The sequence below is a fragment of the Halictus rubicundus genome, chromosome 6 (assembly GCF_050948215.1).
Source record: "Halictus rubicundus isolate RS-2024b chromosome 6, iyHalRubi1_principal, whole genome shotgun sequence".
Lineage (NCBI taxonomy): Eukaryota > Metazoa > Arthropoda > Insecta > Hymenoptera > Halictidae > Halictus > Halictus rubicundus.
In genome coordinates, this window is record NC_135154.1 from 15,135 (window position 1) to 35,287 (window position 20,153).

Below are 20,153 nucleotides of genomic sequence, written 5' to 3' on the forward strand. Positions count from 1 at the left end.
ATTACAGGTTTACATATGTACGATATGTATGCTGCCGAATATTGCAAATTACTCGACGATGAGGTAGAAATTCGCAATTTGGGCTCTGGACAGACGTAGATTGGACTTTTAGGAAACACAAGTGACCACTTTTAAACTACTCATTGCAATATTGAAGCGTCAATTTGTCAAGATTTTGACCCCTGCACGTTTCGCTACGCATCTCGTAACGTCGCTTCGAACGCCTCGCGACTGGCAGTATGCTGCCGAATATTGCAAATTACTCGACGATGAGGTATAAATTCGCAGTTTGGGCTCTGGACAGACGTAGATTGGACTTTTAGGAAACACAAGTGACCACTTTTAAACTGCTCATTGCAATATTGAAGCGTCAATTTGTCAAGATTTCGACCCTTGCACGTTTCGCTACGCATCTCGTGACGTCACGCTTGTTTCGAACGCCTCGCGAAATTCACATTTTGACCTCTGAACCAGAATAACCAGAAAATACACAAATATACACCATTATAGGGGCAGTTACTCAATCATTTTCGCGATATTAACGATTAAAGTTTCATTATTTCCTATATAATGCCGTATTTTTTCTACGGTACAACAAGATTCGGTTTGGCGTGACTGCAGCGTACCAAGTTTTCAACCGGACGACCAGTGTTCAAATCTCGTCTACTAACGTATTTTTTTTTAATTTCATTATGTTTTATCATTGTATATTTATAATATCAATTTCACTTCAAAGTACCGATTTCATTTTGATAAAATATAGCAGGCCGAAGGTCGTGGCCTCGCCTTAGCATCTCGTGACGCCACGCTTGTTTCGAACGCCTCGCGAAATTCACATTTTGGCCTCTGAACCAGAATAACCAGAGGGTTATCAAATCATTTCAACGGAAAAATTGTGATTTCATTAGTTTCTTTTCGCAGAAATCGACTTTTTCCAAAATCCTGAGGTGACAGACAAATTTTGTGATCGGATTTGATGTCAGCATGATAAAATCTACGAGAAAAGATGTACAGAATGTCAAGAAAAATCTAACCGTGCATGGCATTGGATAAATCACAATTTTGTTTAAGTATTCCAAGTTTATTTTCAAAGTTAAAACATGTTTGTACCATAGTCTCTCTATTTTTCCCTTCTTTTGCAATATTTTAACTTCTAAAAAAAAATCATAGCTCTATCTCATTTCTATCGAAAGTTCTTTGATTTTGACAGAAACTTCGTCACTTTGTCAAATATAGTGTTACGAGTATCGATATGTTACGATATCGAGACATCGCGCCGAATGGTCTTCGTTGTATCGTCGTCACTAAGACGACGCGGCTAACTTCTCGGTTTTATATATTGTAAACATATATAAAACTTTGGAAAATACTATAAACTTTTATATATATATATGTCGGAGGCTGGTCGGCAGTATTTTCAAACGCTCATTGAGCTCATTGCTCTGTTCACACGATCGGTTCACAATCACACGAACAAATTCCACCGCGGAGGCACAACTCGATCACACTTTAAACAATATAAAATCTCGCAAAGGACTGAGAGACACGTTAACGAGTCCACGGGTCACTCAGAATATCTACGTCTTTACTTTTATGTCTCTCCGATACGTATCTGACTCCAAAAAATGCGATGCGACTCCGTATGAGGTTACGAGAAGAATGCCACGAGCATTCAAAACAAACAACGCAACGCCGATCGCTTCTTGATATTGCTCTGGAAACCGAGCATGGCCTGTTACGACTCAAATTCGCTCAGGCTATCAGGAGCGTGTACAGAGATGTACACGACAACAAAAATACAGAAACTATTCTCAAAAATACAAAGACGCTATTCCGCCACCCGTGGTCACGTTCAACAGGGCTCCAGGCCATATTTCCACGGAACCCTATCTCGCATCTCTCTTTCCGCAATCCGCAAAGAAATAAAACAATAAAACAAATGTTACAAGAGAATATTACAACGAGCATTACACGTCGTTGCCATCGGGCTACGTCGCTGCGCCTCGCCCCGACATATATGATATTATTCAAGTTTATTTTACGTTTAGTCTTTAGTTGTAAATTTGTATTTGTTTGTTTCTTAACTTCAGATTTGACATCTAAAGTAAAAAAATATGACAAATTTTGTTTAATTTTTTATGCGCTTTGTGGCATAAAAAAAGCTGCTTTAATTTCATTTTGAATATAATTTTCTTTCTGACAGGAAGTAAATTCCGGCTCATTTTCTTTTTAAAAGAAGTCCTGTTAATATATGTATAAAATTATTATAATGTTAAGAATAAACTGATTCAATTTAATATAAATCAAATGATTTCCTTAGCTTTTGCATACACGTGACTGCCGTTCGAGTTTCATTTCAGAGATAGTAGCAAAAAACTGCAAAGGTAATGTGACAACGAGTCCTGCGTATATCTATGCGCCCGTGGCAATGTACGTGTTAGCATGTGTTGGTCGGCTGAATCGGGCTCATGCAGAAATCAGTTTCACGAAACGCTTGTAAATTTACGGGTTTGATGACATGGCAACAGTGAGGCGAAGATGATATGTGGCAACCATGCCTAGTCGCTAGCTTCCTCTCTCAATTTTCGTTTCTCTTTTCCACTACTACTCAAGTCGGCATTTCATATATTCTTTTTTACCGATATGTCGTAGACGCGACGTAGTTCCACAAAAACAATTTTAACCATTCCACAATCAGTTTTCCCTACTGACCGTTCGAGGACCGTTCGAGGATTGGCGTGACAGTCAAGGCCAAATGCCTGCCGGCCCCCTTAATCATTGCTAATAGTTCCCTTCTAGTAATGCAGTAATTCCTTTTCTCCTTGCTCAGAGATTTATTAAAATAAGCAATCACCCTTTCAGCACCATCCTGGATCTGAGACAAAACTGCCCCTATACCTACATTAGAAGCGTCGGTATCTAAAATAAACGACTCTTGTGGTAATGGAAATGCCAGAATTGGGGCCGAAACTAAACAACGTTTCAGTTTCACGAATGCTTCCTCGCAATCAGATGACCAAACAAAATCCTTATTCTCGGTCAGATCAAAGAGAGGCCTCGCGATTGTAGTAAAATTTTCCACGAACCGTGAAAAATAAGTACACAAGCCTAAGAAGCTCTTAACACCAGACTTATTCTCTGGCCTAGGCCAACCTTCGATAGAAGCAGTCTTGTCTGGATTCGTCTTAATACCGTCTCTCGAGATAATATGCCCCAAATATTTCACTTCTTCCCTAAAGAACGAACACTTTTTCGGATTAATCAGCAGATTCGCTTTCTGTAACCTGGTAAATACTAACCGCAAATTTTCTAATTCTTCTTCAAAAGTTCTGCCAAATATATTGATGTCATCCAAATAAACGAGGCATTTCTTCCAAATCAACCCTACCAAAATATTATCCATCAGTCTCTCAAATGTAGCCGGAGCATTGCATAAACCAAACGGCATGACCTTAAATTACCATAAGCCCTCGCCGACTGAGAAAGCCGTTTTCTCACGGTCCCTCTCTTCAACCTCTATCTGCCAATAACCGCTTTGCAAATCTAAAGTTGTAAACCAAGACGACCACGCGACAGCATCCAATGTGTCGTCAATACGAGGTAATGGATAAGAATCCTTCTTTGTGATATTATTGAGTTGACGATAATCCACACAAAATCTCGTCGACCCATCTTTTTTTTAACAAGCACTACTGGAGAAGTTCAAGCACTATAAGACCTTTCAATAACTCCTTGGCTCTCAATTTCCGCAATCAATTGACGAACTTCATCCTTCCGGTTAATAGGAACCCTGCGAGGAGCCTACTTAATCGGAGGATGATCTCCAGTGTCAATTCTGTGTTTAACGACCTTACAGCTCCCTATCTGAGTTTTATCTTTGGCAAACACATGTTGGAAACAAATCAAAAATTCTCTAAACTTCTGCCTATTTTTCTCATTAAAATTCACTGAATTGTCCTCAAATGTCGATTTTAAATATCCAGGCAAATCCGACTGTTCTCCTCTACCGGCCGAAGTTGATCCGTCAGGTTGCGAAAACTCAACATAATCGTCCCTTACTTCCACGACATCGACCTTGGCCACTTCAGCCTTCTCATTCATCCATCTGTCCTCTCTGACAGCGCTACATTCGTTGCTCAACGTACTCAATGAAGGAACTACGGATTCATTAGCAATCGCAGAATCAACTACGGCTATACTCGTTTCTTTCGGTCTTCTAAAACTACAGCCCACAAAATCAACGTTCTCTCCTCTATCAAAAGGAAAACAATTCTGCTTCAAATCTAACGAACAATTATGTTTCGTCAAGAAATCCAGGCCTAAAATACAATCGTCCGAAATATCAACAACATAGAATACATGTTTAGTATTAAACTTTCCGATCCTGCTTTGAGCTTCTTTGACGCCGAAAACTCGGACAGATTCCCCCGTAACTGACACCAAGTTCATGTCAGATCCTTTCGTGTCACTCTGTGACGTACCATTCACAAGCGAAACCGCCGACCCGGTATCTATCAAAAACTTCTGTGCAACCTCGTTAAAAAAAACCTTCTACGCAGATACCGTTAGAATTTACCAAGAACGGGGGATTTCCTTTATGTGTGATAATCGGGGTCTCCGCAATCCCCTTTACGCAGACCCCCTTTCGTTTCCCGAAAAAGGAACTCTATCCTCTTTAAATTTTTTGCTCTGCAAATTTTGAAACCGTTGACTTCCAGAATTTGAAACTAACAAGGAGAGGCCACGTCCTTCGGGTCACCGATTCGGTTGAAACTTTGCACACTTATAGATCTCGTTCTCCTCTTTACGAATATATACCATTATAGGGGTAGATACCCAATACTTTTCGAGATATTGATGATTGATGTTTCATTATTTCTCATGTAATTCCGTATTTTTTCTAGCCTACAACAAGAGTCGTTGTGGCGCAACGGTAGCGTGCCAAGTTTTCAGCCGGACGACCAGGGTTCAAATCCTGCCGACTAACGCATTTTTTTTTTAATTTCATTATGTTTTATCATTGCACATTTATATTATTAATTTCAAACGAATAAATTTCACGCATAAAATTGCATTTTGAATTACAAATAACATGTATTTATTTACTAACAACAGGATTATTTATTATTATTATATATTAAATGATAATTAATAGTAATTAAATAGTAATAGTAATTTATATATTAAATATATATATTAAATTTTAAGAACTTTTTATAAATATCTTGTGTTAACTTTCCGGATTTCGAACAAGTTACTATTACGTTTGTGTGATGTGACATAAGTTCATCTACCTTTTTTTAAACAAGTGCGGTCTTTACTCCCTTATATGTTATTGTCCTTTCGAACGTTGATTGATACTGACATCCTGTCTGATCCGTGTTGATTATATAATTTAAATGGAATTGTGAAATACGAAATACATGTTATTTGTAATTCAAAATGCAATTTTATGCGTGAAATTTAATCGTTTGAAATTAATAATATAAATATGCAATGATAAAACTAATGAAATTTAAAAAAAATGCGTTAGTCGGCAGGATTTGAACCCTGGTCGTCCGGCTGAAAACATGGCACGCTACCGTTGCGCCACATCGACTCTCGGTGTAGGCTAGAAAAAATACGGCATTACATAGGAAATAATGAAAGTTTAATCGTCAATATCTCGAAAACTATTGGGTATCTGCCCCTATAATGGTATATATTCGTAAAGAGGAGAACGAGATCTATAAGTGTGCAAAGTTTCAACCGAATCGGTGACCCGAAGGACGTGGCCTCTCCTTGTAAGTTAGCATCGGAACAATTATATGATAGATGTCCTGGCTTTCCGCAGTTCCAACAAACGATCCCGTTATTTTTGCGATCCACAATGTAGTTCTGAGGATATGTAATTCATCCACCATGTCTTTGCGTAACTGTTCTTGCAGATTATTAAATTTTAAAGAATGTTTACTATCATAGTGTCTCTTAATATTATATTTTTACAACACAGATATTTTTTCACTGCATATCAAACAAACAGCACTTTCATTGATACAAGTAAAAAAGTAATCGTACGTCCAACTATCGATAAACTGCCGATGTTCATTTTCAATTTTACGTTTACCAGAATTCGAGCTCATGGCAAAATATGAAACTATTCGACCGTTATGCGAAGAATGTGTTTTCTGGCGCAATTCAGCGAAGACTGTCGAATACTAGAAAACATAGCCGAGAAGCAACAACAATGTATCGCAAATCGTGGATAAAGGCCTGCGGGCCATCGCGGCGCAGCTCACCGTGCCGGGTTCCGGCAGGCCGCAGTCAGTATGCTAGTGGGCCAAATGCGGCCCGCGGGCCGCACGTTGCTCATCACTGTTCTAGTGTATTCTGTTCTATTCTAGTATGTTATTGTTAGGATTATCGATGTGGGCCAAAAGAGTATTGCACTGAGCGAAGTAATGTTAAATAGTATATAATACTTTATTATATATAATGGTTAATACAAAAGTCCCATCTGGGATTACACGTGGCAACATATTCGACGGTTGAGTCGAGACCTCGTTTGTCGCGCGCGCTCGGTGGCCGTTCCCCCACCTTGCCGCAGTCCGGCGGACTCAGTGCCGTATGCACAGGGATTCATACGGGAGACATTGTAACCTCAACACTCCCCCTCAATGTCGACAAACCCATAGCTGCCATGAGCTCCTCGTGCTTCATTCGTGGCAGGCCTTTTGTCAGAATATCTGCAATCATACTGTATGTCGGCAAATATCGTATAATGATGGACCCCTCCTGCACCAAGCTCCTCAGGAAATGGTACTTGACATCAATGTGCTTGGTTCTGCTGTAGCGTCCACCACCTTCTGCTATCAGTAGAGCACTCTTATTGTCATTGTAAATCACCCCGCTCGATAAATTCTTGCAACCTAATTCTAACAGAAAAGCGTTCAAATACAATGACTCTTTGGCAGCCTCAGACACTGCAATATACTCTGCCTCCGCGGAGGACGTGGCAACGGATCTTTGTTTTCGAGACTCCCATGATATGGCACCTCCTCCGAGGGAGAAAACATAGACAGTATAAGATTTACGATCCGTTGTATCATTGGCATAATCCGCATCTGCATATCCCGTCAGTAAATCATTGTTGGCTCCAAATACCAAGCCAGTATCCTTCGTTCCTTTTAAATAGCGTAGGACATGTTTTGCGGCAATCCAGTGCTCCTCATTATGATAGTCATTGAACTGACTCAACACACTGGCTACATGAGCAATGTCCGGCCTTGTCGTGGTAGCTAGATACATCAAACCACCGATTAGTTCTCTGTAGGGCTTGTTGTCGCATTCTGTTGCCCTTTCTAATCGTAAACCGGTCACCATCGGTGTTTTGCACGCGTTTGCGTCGCTCATATTAAACTTTTCCAGCAGATTTTGAATGTAATTCGTCTGCTTCATGGTGATCGTATTACCCTGTCTCTCAAATTCTGCACCTAGACAATTCGAAATTTCTCCAAGATTTTTAACTTGAAAATATTTTTTGCAGATGCTTTCTCAATTTATTAATTCTGTCATCATCTTGACAGCAAATTAAAATGTCGTCAACGTAGACACAAACAATCAATAGATTCTGTGACCTATTGCAGAAAAATACACAAGGATCATGTTTGGATTGCTTCAGACCATAATTTAATAATTTCTTGCTCAGTTCCTGGAACCATTGTCGACCAGCCTGTCTAAGACCGTACAAGGCTTTCTTTAAATGACATACGCGATTTCCCTTTTCCAAATCGGTCAACATTTTCTTAGCTGTCATTTTAATTTTACTATCTTCTGCTTCATGATCAATTAGATATTTAAGCCCAGTCTTAAGGTGTTTAGGGGCTTCCATAAAAATATCCTCATTTAAAGTTCCATTCAAATAGGCTGTTGTTATGTCAATCTGGTTTACTTTCATATTGAACCTAGAAGCCAGAGACATTATTAATCTAATTGAACTCATACGACTTACCGGTGAGGAAGTTTCGTTGAAGTCTACGCCATATCTCTGAGAGAACCCCTTGGCAACTATTCTTGCCTTCTTCTTCTCAGCTATACCCTCTGAATTTCTTTTGAGGGTAAGTACGAACCGACTGCCTATGATATTTTGGTTATTTGGTCGGTTAACTATCTCCCAGGCGTTATTCATTATTATGGATTTTATTTCTGAGCTCATGGCCTCCAACCATCCGTTTAGATCTGAATTTTTCATTACTTCATCAATTTTTAATTCGGTTGCGTAAACAAATCCATCTTCTATGAGATTCGTCTCCTCATTTTCCCTTACAATAATTTCATTGTACAACTTTCGGGGTCTCCCCCTTAGTCCTGTATGTTCGGATCTTGGGCGGCCAGGACCTCTTCGAATTCTTATAGTTTCTCGTGATGTAGTATCCTCTGTTTCATTGTTTTCAACTGTAGTATTGTCATCATCTTCATTTATTTGAGCATTTGTTTCGTTATTCATCTCGATATCATTGATAATTTGGTACTCTTTGGATGTTCCTTGCGAATTCGAGTCTTCGACGATCCGGTGCTCTTCTGGACTTTCTTCCAGATTTGAGCCTCTCTCAGAGTAGAAATCTTCGTAACTATTTCCGTTATTCATCATTGCATTTATGAATTTGACATTTCTAACTATCTCGAATTTTCTTTTATTAATTAGCCATACTTTGTAACCCTTGGTTACGTCGCTATATCCAATAAATATACATTTATCAGATCTCGGATCAAATTTGCCACTGTTTGTCCCAGCTCTCATGGCATATCCGACTAGACCAAACTCCTTGAAATGCATCGTGTATGGCAACTTATTATACCATAATTCGAATGGTATTTTTCCATTTAGACTTGAAGTCGGGCATCGGTTTCTAATGTAGTTGGCCGTAGCAATCGCTTCCGCCCAAAATGTTGGAGGTTGGTTGGATTGCATTAGCAGGCATCTACCCATCTCTACCAATGTCCTATTCTTCCTTTCACTTACGCCGTTCTGCTGCGGACAATATGGCGTCGTGATTCTTCGCTGGATACCGTTCCTTCTTAAATATTCGTTAAATTCATTATTGATATATTCCTTTCCGTTATCACTCTGTAAATACTTGATTCTTTTGCCTGTTAAATTTTCGGCCTTTGCCTTGAAATCCTTAAATTTTTTAAATACTTCGCTTTTGTGTCTTATGAAGAAAATCTCTGTATATCTCGAATAATCATCCGTAAACGTCAAAAAATATCTTGATTTTCCCAGAGATTCGACTCTCATTGGACCACACACGTCAGAGTGGATAATTTCTAATAATTTGGTTGATCTGCTAGATTTCTTAGGAAAAGGTAGGTTGGTCAGCTTACCTCTCAGGCATACATCACAGTTCATGTTAGAATTCTTGTTCCTCAGATTCGGTATTATTCCTCGTCTTTCTAACTCTAATACATCTTTTGGATTTAAGTGTCCCAATTTGCGATGCCATATTTCCATATCGCTACATTGGTTGCGGACCTGGTGTACCTCTTCCTTATTATTACTTATTACGTAGTATAGGTCACCAATCCTCTGCGCCTCCAGCACCACATGTCCATTTTGATTTAGGATTAATGCCTTGTCCTTTTGAAATAGTACCTCTAAATTTTTATTTGTTATCATTCCTACTGATAGTAGGTTCATGCTCAACTGCGGTGCACATAAAACATTATCAAGATTAGCATTGTTAACATCACCGTGTCTATGTGTTATCTTTATTTGAGCCTTTCCTCTGGCAGTTACACCAATGGAATCCCCGTTGGCTAACTTTAGATTCTCTGATTTGCAGCCAAGTATATTTGTTAACTTATCTGGATTATTGCACAAATGACTTGTACTTCCACTATCCAGACACCACCACGAGTCTCCTCCGCTACTTACATTATTGGCTATCGTTAACATAGCTATGTCATTATTGTATTTGTTTCGCATAAGCTTATCTTTGGTTTTGCATTCAAATGATTTGTGGCCCATCTTATTGCACTTATAGCATTTAGGTTTATTTTGGCTATAATGATTAGAAGTATTTGGACTGTTTTGGTACAATGGTTTTGGCTTACCTTGATACCCTGCATGGTGATTTCTTACCGTCTTACTGGTTATTGCATTTGCATTAGGTACTTCAGAATCCGAAGGGTTTTCCTTACGTGCATCACCCTCTTCGATTATTTTAATCCTTAGCATGTCTGGTGCTGGAAGCTGGTCTCTCGATACAATCGCACATCTAAAGTTGTCATAAACTTTTGGTAGGCTGTACAGCAATATTATAGTCAGTAAATCATCGTTAATTTGGGTATCCAAATCATCCAGTTTGTCGACTATATCAAAAAATTGCCGTAAATGTAGCCTCACATCACCATTTTCGTCCATTTTTGTCGTTATTAATTGTTTTAACAACATGGCCTTTTTAGCAGGACCTCTTGATTGATAGATTTCTTTAATTCTATCCCATGTTTGACGCGACGTTTCACAATTCTTCACCAGATTTACATGCGAAGCAGCAATGGCCAATTCTATCTCTGCTCTCGCATCTTCATCTTTCTCTATCCATTCCTGAATAGCGTTATTTTCGGCACCTGGCTCTGGTTTAACTATGGATCCGTCTACGTATTTCCATAGCTTTTTCTTTCTGAGAATAGCTCTCATGTGTATCACCTACGATTCATAATTATCTCTCGCTAAACGTTCAATTCTGTATTCACTGGAAGCCATCCCGCCAATTCACAACGTGCACGTGTCTATTCTAACCTCAAACTTGAAATCAGTAACCGTTCTATTAATGTTTCCGTAATTCTGGGCCCATAACCTGTTAGGATTATCGATGTGGGCCAAAAGAGTATTGCACTGAGCGAAGTAATGTTAAATAGTATATAATACTTTATTATATATAATGGTTAATACAAAAGTCCCATCTGGGATTACACGTGGCAACATATTCGACGGTTGAGTCGAGACCTCGTTTGTCGCGCGCGCTCGGTGGCCGTTCCCCCACCTTGCCGCAGTCCGGCGGACTCAGTGCCGTATGCACAGGGATTCATACGGGAGACATTGTAACCTCAACAGTTATGTTATATTCTGATATTTTCTAGTATATTCTGGTATATTCTAGTATATTATGGTATATTCTGGTATATTCAAGTATATTCTAGGACATTGTGGTTTATTCTATAATATTTTAATATATTCTGGTATCTTATAGTATATTCTAGTATAATCTGGCATATTCTAATATATTCTGGTATATTCAAGTATATTATATCATATTCAAGTATATTATGGTACATTCTGTTATATTTTAGTATATTTTGGTATATTGTAGTGTATTCTGCTACATTCGACTATATTCAAGTATATTCTGGTACATTCTAGTTTTATTCAAGTATATTCTGGTATATCCTAGTATATTCTGGCATATTCTGGTGTATTCTATTATATAATATCGTTGATTGATTCCCCTTGAGGTTACAAATTCTATTCACATTTTCCTTCTTTTTTTCTGTGGGGAAAATGACTTTACGCATACCCCAACTCCCTGGGGGGAGCCGGGGTTATGTGCGACTACCCCTGGGGAAAAATCTCCCCAAAGGCTACCCACTAAAAAACCCACGCCCACCTAAGCTAAAGGGGGAGGTGCCTGGATCACGCGAGTACTCAACAGGACACCTCCTAGCTATCATCATACCCCGGGGGAGGGTTTAACCTCCCCCATTGTCTACGCTACAAGACCCCGAGCGGAGGGACCCGCCCGGTGTCCCCATCCATGGAGCCTTCGGGTTGGGCTTCCCGAGCCCCAGTTCGGTCCACCCACAAGGAAGGAAGGCCGTCGGAGGCGCGATCCGGCACGCCCCGACCCATCCTACCCCAACCCCCCACGGATCCCCCTCCCCTGTTGGGGAAGGACGGACCGACACCCCCCCCCCCTACCGGAAACTAACCCGGGGGGTGTCGTCCTATCACGGGGGGAGCTATGCTCCCCCCGGGGGCCCGGGTCAGCTCGCACCCCGGGCCCCCAAATCCACCGCCCCCATTGGCGGGGCACGTCAGGGCGCGGGGATTCTCCCCGCGCCAACCCCACACCGCCCCCCACTCCCGGGGCCAACAGTTGGCGCAGGAGAGACCCCCGCGCCCTCCCTTCCCACGCGACCCCCCTGGGGGGGCACACGTCGGCGCGGGGGTCGTCCCCGCGCCCACACCCTCCTTGTCGATTCCGGGTCTCGTTCCCGGGCCCGCTCGGCGGCCTCCGTCTGCATCATAACGTCCTCGCAGAAGGAGGCCACCACCATCCACAACCTCTCACTACCGGCCATGTGGTCGACCACGGCCGCCAGCGAGAGGTCCCACCCTTCCACCGCGGCTCTAAGGACACGGCGCACAGTGGTGCCAAATGGCCAAAAAGCGGCAAAAAATCTGTAAAAACGAAACTTTCCAACGAATTGGTTTGAAAATTTGTGGAGAGATTGCCACAGGTACAACGCTTATTTGGCAAAAAAATTTTTGTAAAAAGTTGTCAACATTAAGTAATATGGGCTAATCGAAAATCTCTGTTTTCTGGCCATTTTTTATTTATGGAAGCATACAACAAATACTTTAATAGATTTTGGTCTGGAACTAATCGTTTTGGCAAGGTGTAATATTGATCTAACTTTGTGCAAAATATCATGAGACACTTCGAGACCCTTTCGCCGCAATTTAAGTTTAAATATCAACTTTCAGAATTTCCAAGAGTGAATCGTGCGGAAGTTACGATTATTTGATGTTCCGGGTGAAATTTTTTAGGAATATTTCTAAATAATAAAGAAAAATGTGCAGTGCATATGATTTATTAATTTTTTATGTATAAAAAAATATTTAATAACAATTTTTTTTATCTTACATAAATTATTTTTATAGCGTTCATTGGAGCACTACCAAAAAATACCTGTTGCATTTTTGCGACAGTAGTCCAGTGAACGAAAACTTTGTTCATTTAACATAAAATATTGTTATTAAATATTTTTTTATACGTATGAATGTCACATTTTTTTTATTATCTGATACGTATCCCTTAGAAATTTCACCTGAAACATCAAATAAACGTGAGTTCCGTGAGATTCATTCTTGGAAATTCCGAAAGTTGATATTTAAACTTAAATTGCGGCGAAAGCATCTCGAAGTATCTCATGAAATTTTGCACGAAGCTAGATCAATATTATAACCTGCCAAAACGATTAGTTCCAGATCGAAGCTATTCAAAGGATTTTTTGTATTCCTCCATAAATAAAAAATGAGCGTAACGCAAAGGGGATTAAGGTTAGTCCATATTACTCAATGTTAAACAACTTTTTTTGGAAAATTTTTTTTGCCAGTTAATAGTTGAAGCCATTTGCAATAACCCATATGATTTGTAGACCCCTAAGTATTCAATTATAGGCGGAGTAATTACATAATTATCGCACTGAAAACTGATGAATTCCCAAGAACGAGGAAATGGTTATTTACCATGCGTATATCTCCGTAAAAAAATTTGTTTTCAAAAATCTGACTTCGATACATCATGCACGCACTATTAGGCTATACAAAAATAATTTTTTTTATAAAAATCGAAAATTTATAAAAAGGATTTTTTGCCGCCTTGGCACCACTATGCGGCGCGGCTCGGCCCAAGCTGGGCACTCATCTAGAGTATGCCGCGCCGTGTCGACGTCTTCACCGCAGTGGTGGCACTGCGCAGTCGGCTCCCGCCCCATCTTGTGCAGGTACTCTCCGAAGCACCCATGGCCGGAGAGCACCTTTTTTTTTATCGTGAGGAAATGTTTTATACATACCCCGACTCCCTGGAGGAAGCCGGGGTTATGTGGGATTCTCCCCGGAGGATGAACCCCCGGAGACTACTCACTAAAACCTCACGCCCAACTAAGCTACACGGGAGGTGCCTGGATCACGCGAGTACTCAACAGGACACCTCCCAGCTATCATCATACCCCGGGGGAGGGGTTAACCTCCCCCACTTCCTACGCTATAAGACCCCGGGCGGAGGGACCCGTCCCCATCCCTGGAGCCTTCGGATTGGGCTTCCCGAGCCCCAGCTCGGTCCACCCACAGCTCCCGGAGTCTTCGGTGTCCCGAAGGAACCAGCCCCGGCGAGGCACGAAGACGCCGCCACCGGAAGGAAGGGCCGTCGGAGGCGCGATCCGGCACGCCCCGACCCTTCCTCACCCAAATCCCCCCACGAATCCCCCTCCCCTAGCGGGAGGGACGGACCGACACCCCCCCCCCCCCCCAAACCGGGAAATTAACCCGGGGGGTGTCGTCCTGTCACGGGGGGAGCTATGCTCCCCCCCCCCCCGGGGGCCGGCGTCAGCTCACACCCCGAACCCCCAAATTCACCGCCCCCAATGGTGGGGGCATAACAGGGCGCGGGGAAGCACCCCGCGCCGACGGCCGGAGAGCACCTGCGTGAGGCGGAAGGTCAACCTTCCCCGCCTCCTGCACCATATATAAAATATGGGCAGGGGGGCCCGGACAATCGGACGTGTGGACTCCGAAAATGCTTCCGTCTGGGCCTGGCGATTCTGGTCCTCGAGCTCCAACTCCTCCTCGCGCACTCTTTCCAAGAGTGCTTGGCTGCGCCGGCTGGCCCCGAGCGAGCGGTGCCATACGGGTGTCCCATACAGAGCAATCGACCGCACCACCTCCATATAGAGGCGGCGTACCTTCAAATCCGGCCCTCCGATATTCGGCAGCAGCCGCGCCAAGGTGGCTGCCGTCCTCTCCAGTTGGCGGGCGAGGAGCTCGAAGTGACCTTCGAATCGCCAACGGCCGTCTATGACCAAGCCCAGGTACCTCATCCTGGGCCCGATCCCGACGGAGGTTTCAGCGACGCGAATCCAGAGGTCCTGACCGCGGGGTGGCCGCCACGACTGAGACGATCCATACATCCAGATTGCCTCGGTCTTTGCGGCGGCCACGGTAAGCCCCATCCTCCGGATTCGCCCGACCACGCAGTCCAGGGCAGCCTTTCCGAGGTGCCTGGTCCTCCTCCAACCCCCCCCCCCCCTCCCCCCGGCGTAAACCAGGTTGTCATCTGCATAGCGGGGGGAGGACAACCCGCAGCACCGCGTCATACGCTAGGTTCCACAGGAGCGGTCCAGGGCAGGGCGTTGAACGCGTTCAATATGTCCAACGGCACAGCGATCAACACCCTGCCCCGAGCGACAGCCTGTTCCCGGAGGAGGCGCAAACGTTCCAGGGTGTCAATAGTGGAGTGCCTTCTCCGGAATCCGTACTGGCTGTCGCTCAGGTCGAGACCACCTCGCGACAGATGCTCGACGAGGCGGGCAGCAATTATTCTCTCGAACAGCTTGCCCGCCTCGTCGAGTAAACATACCGGCCGGTATGCAGAGGGAGACTCTGCGGGTTTCCCCTCCTTGTGGAGGAGAACCAGGCACGCATTTTTCCAAATCGTGGGGTAGACCCCCCGGCGCAGGCTCGCGTCCATGATGCTCATGAACGCCGGGGCGAGGACCTTTAGGGCTAAGGCCGTTATACAACCGGGAACCCCATTAGGGCCTGGGGCCTTCTTGCGGAGTTCCCGGACGGCCTGGTGTAGCTCCAGTCGGTGGCCCGGAGCTCGTCCGACCATTCTACGGTCGGGACCGGAGCGCGTTCCTACCACCCCTCCTCCCCGTCATTGAGAGGGAAGAGGGTATCCACAACGCGCCCCACGAGTTCTGGGTCTAACCTCTCCGTGACCGGGAACGCCCAGGGGCGGAGCTTCCCAAGCACTGCCTTGTACGGGCGTCCCCATGGGTCGTCACGGAGGGTCAGCAGGAGCTCGTCCCAGGCCTCGGCCTTAGCAGCGGCTATAGCACGCTTGAGGGCCCCGGCCGCCGACCTGTACTCCCTGTACAGCTCGGCGACCTTCGGCTCCGCGTTGCCACCCAGAAGGTGGCGGCGACGAGCGCGGGTGTACCGGCGCACAGTGTTCCGGATCGCAGAATTTAGTGACATTTGTATATAACTTTTGAACCGTTTGAGATATTGAAATGGGGTTTGAACTAAAAAATATTGTAAAATAAACTCTTTCTAATCGTACATGTTAGAAAATATTTTTTGTTTAATTTGTTAATTAATTATTTTTATAAACTTTTATTTAGTTGTTGAATCAGTTGCTTTCCTTATTAAAACCATTGTATAATAGTTCGAAATTCAAATCTTATAATTTTTATATATAATGTAATTATGTTATTAAAATTTTTAATAAAATGTACAGGTATACAAGTTATTAAGTACGGTATCTAACGTCACAAATATATATTGCGAGCAAAAGTAATATTAATATTTTTTAATTGATAAAATAAGTATACTAATTAATCTTACCATTTTGTCGTTGAAGAAGTAGGTGGCTTTTGTTTTCTTTATTTTTTAAATAATTCTTTAGCCTCTGGACTGAATTGTTTGATTTTCTTCTTGTAAGATCTTATTTTCGTTGCCGAAATATGTAGGTCCGATGTTAATAACAATTTGTGCAGCGTATCTTCATTTGTAGCGATTCTAGAAATTTTCCGAGTATTTTTGGTCCTAATTTTTTTTAAATCTTTGTGTCTTGTTTCTTGAGCCTCTTCAGATAGTTGGCCAATCGGAACTAATGCATGCTGTATTATCTCCTTTCCATGAATTAATAATTTATGAATGGCATATAATACCACCCGTCTGCCACGTCCATCATGACGTAGCAGTGGTCCGACAAAGTTTCTCCATCCCAGATCCGCCAGTTGGACACACGGCGAGAGGCGGCGGCGGTCGCAAACGATACGTCCACTATCGACCACCCGTTCCACCTCACGCACGTAGGCACGGAGCCCCAGTTTAACAACCGGAGCTCAATCCCCTCCGCCCAATCTTCTAGGACTCCGCCTCGGGCGCTGGTCCCGGAGTTTCCCCAGGTGGAGGACCTAGCATTGAGGTCCCCCAGCACCAGCACTGGACCGGCTATATATTGGGCTATCATAATCCCCAGCCGGTCTAGGAACATCCCGGTTTCGGCGGAGTCGCAACTGGGTGAGTTGTAGCACCCCACGACCAGAAGTCTCCCACACTTCACCATTATCATCCCCCTGCCCCGTTCGACCACGGAGCAGGGGGGCACGGTCGCCGAGTGGCGACGCGACCACACAGCCACGGAGCCGTCGGCGTCGGGCGCAACTGATCTAACAGGCACAGCCAATGTGCCACATTCTGTTTTTACTCATATTGCGCCTGACTGAAGGTTAACTAAAGTTTAGTGACAAATTTTAACAATTATTTATATTATTTAATTAGCCCTCAGTCAGGCGGAATATGAGTAAGAACAGGATCGGGCACATTGGCTGTGTCTGGTAGATCCTTTGCGCCCGACGGAGGGTTAAAAAGCTATCAACCAGAACTTTTTAGAGTTCGTCGTGGTAATACATGGGGAATACGTTGTTAAGAAATTTAAACGTTATAACAAACAACAAAACAATTTATTACTATGCTAACAAAAAAAGAATATCATGTGACAATCTGTGCGGTGAAACGATTTGTCAGTATTTATTTAAAAAGCTGTTAACTCGAACTTTCCAGAGTTCCTCGTGGTAATAGGTGCAGAATCCGTTGTTAAGGTATTTAAACGTTATAAGAAACAAAATAACAATTTATTACTATACTAACAAACCTATCCTCATCTCAGTCGCGTCTGTAGGCTCAATGTTTTGATGTCGAACGTTACACGCTACATAGTACATATGTATGACCGCTGTGCCAAAATTTCCAATACAATGCGTGTGAAACGAGGCCTGCCTCTTCCACTCTGAATCAATCAGTCGCGCATTCGTATCAATACAATGTCACCACTTTGAACCCATACGAAATGGCGTCTTGCCACCCCCTACAACGCGTAGTAGTGGGCGTTAACAGCATAATATCTTAGCCCACTGCTATAACCCACAGCTTACGTCGAATATCATGGAAATTAATCACACGGGAATTTCTTGGTAAACATAGTATCTATTGTTATGTTTTCCGAGTAGGAGCTGCGATATTATGATTTAGTATGAGGAAGTCACTTCCAGCACGTGTTGACCGTGTATTTTCCTTCGTGTTTTCGTCGGACGGTGGTCATAAAGTAATTAAAACTCATCGTAGAAACTAATTTTTTCGCTAGCCTCATTTTTAGAGTTGACCAACATCTGAACTTGACCGTCATAAAATTGATGGGCTTGGGCTAACCGAACGATACAAAACCTTATACTTGCATTATCGCCCTGCGTACCATACCTAAGCAGGTAATTTTGCTTATAAATCAAAAACACATGTTCCTATTGAGTCATTGGGAAACAAGACAGGTTACTGGAAAAATGGCAACAAGTTCTTACAAATAATGGAAATCATATCATTTATAGCGCCGATCGGCACGTACAATCATCAACATTTGGCATGCAAATGGTCGAGCGAGTTTATGGAACCCGTTGCCCCACAGATGTTTTTGAGAAAGCCGTTACTCGTCTTAGCAGTTTTTGTTATGGCACGTATTGGCCATTAGATTTTTACCTTCGGCCTCAACAGCTCGTGCGGGTATCACAAACCTCGGGTTTTCCGAAGGGACGATTGCCGAAAGACAACAATGGTTATAGTTGTCCGAGGTATAAACCTCGTTTTCATAATATCCCTAATAATATTTTTACTTGACAGAAACAGATACAACAATACCTCCCGACCCCAATATAACACTAGATTTATTATTAACAATAAGTAATGTACTCATTAAAGATAAAACATTTAATAGACAAGTCGATGCACTTATTCCATGTAAAAAAATGTTAAGTAGATACGCAATACAGCCCATAGATGACTAAAGACCGAAAGTACTCCAAAAATATTTTTCCGGAAAATTATTAAAAAATAGTTTAAACATAGTTAAAAAATGTTTTTACAATATCGTAACCTCAATCATACGGTTAGAAATCGAAAAAACATCTGATTAAAGAGAAAAAAAATTGGCCCGGGGCAGGATACGAAACTGGTCTAAAAAGTCTTCAGCGGTTCCGCAGTCGGAGACCATAGCTACTGCACCAACCGGCGCCGTTGAAAGTACCTTCGAAATATTGGGATATACCCTGCATAGTATAATTGTCGTTTTTTGTACTACGCAATTTTTAAAGTCTGCACGATGTTTCTCTGAACTTAGGCATGTTCAATATTACATAATATATTTTCACGATAATTATAACTTAGTATTTCACGGAAAAAACGCCGAAAAAAGTGGTTTTTTCCTACTATGACGCACCAAACGCAGGAATTTGAAAAAAAATTGAGCATAATATTTAGGACAATATCTTATTGCTAAATTAATTCTGCTGTTGTCACTCTTCGATTTCTATATGAAATCTGCATTTTTTCGATTTTTTTCGTGTTTTTCGATTTTTACAGCCAGAGTTTGCAACGGAAAAATCTGGAAACGACTCAAAGTATGTGGTTTGGTGTCCGAAATGTGTCAGATTTTTTCAGAATTTTAAATTGTCATTAAATGGGGAAAATGGGCCAAAAACTGGATTTTCGTTTTTCCTCTATAACTACCCTTACAAATGAGCTATAGGGCTAAAACTTGGCTGAAAGGTATCTTTTTTGGTAGGCTATCGAATGGCGCAAATTGGAATAAAATCCCTTCCAGGGCAGATTTGGCCCCCAAACCCGGCTATAGCCTTTGCAGAACAAAGATGTGTAGGGATGTGAGTGTGACCAAGTCATGATGATTGTTTAGAATAACTGTGGACGCGACATCGTGGCGCCACCGCCACGACGACATCGTGTTTGGGTCCTGCTTGAGAGGAAGAATGAAAGTGGGCCTTGGATAAAAGGAACGAATGCGAGGGATGCTTTGTCAGTAGAGCGAGAGTCGCGAGAGAGTAAGTTGACGAGATATCGAATATTGAATTGATGTTTCTAATATATTTTCATTAAGAAAATACATTTGCGTATAACATGATAAATTATTTAAGATGAATTTTATATGTATAATTTATGTATGATAAAACACATATAAGGATGTGTGATGCTGTTTCCCTAAGTGCCAGGAACGTTTCCTATTTCCATGGTGTTGTACAGGAGAGATACGGATCGTTTA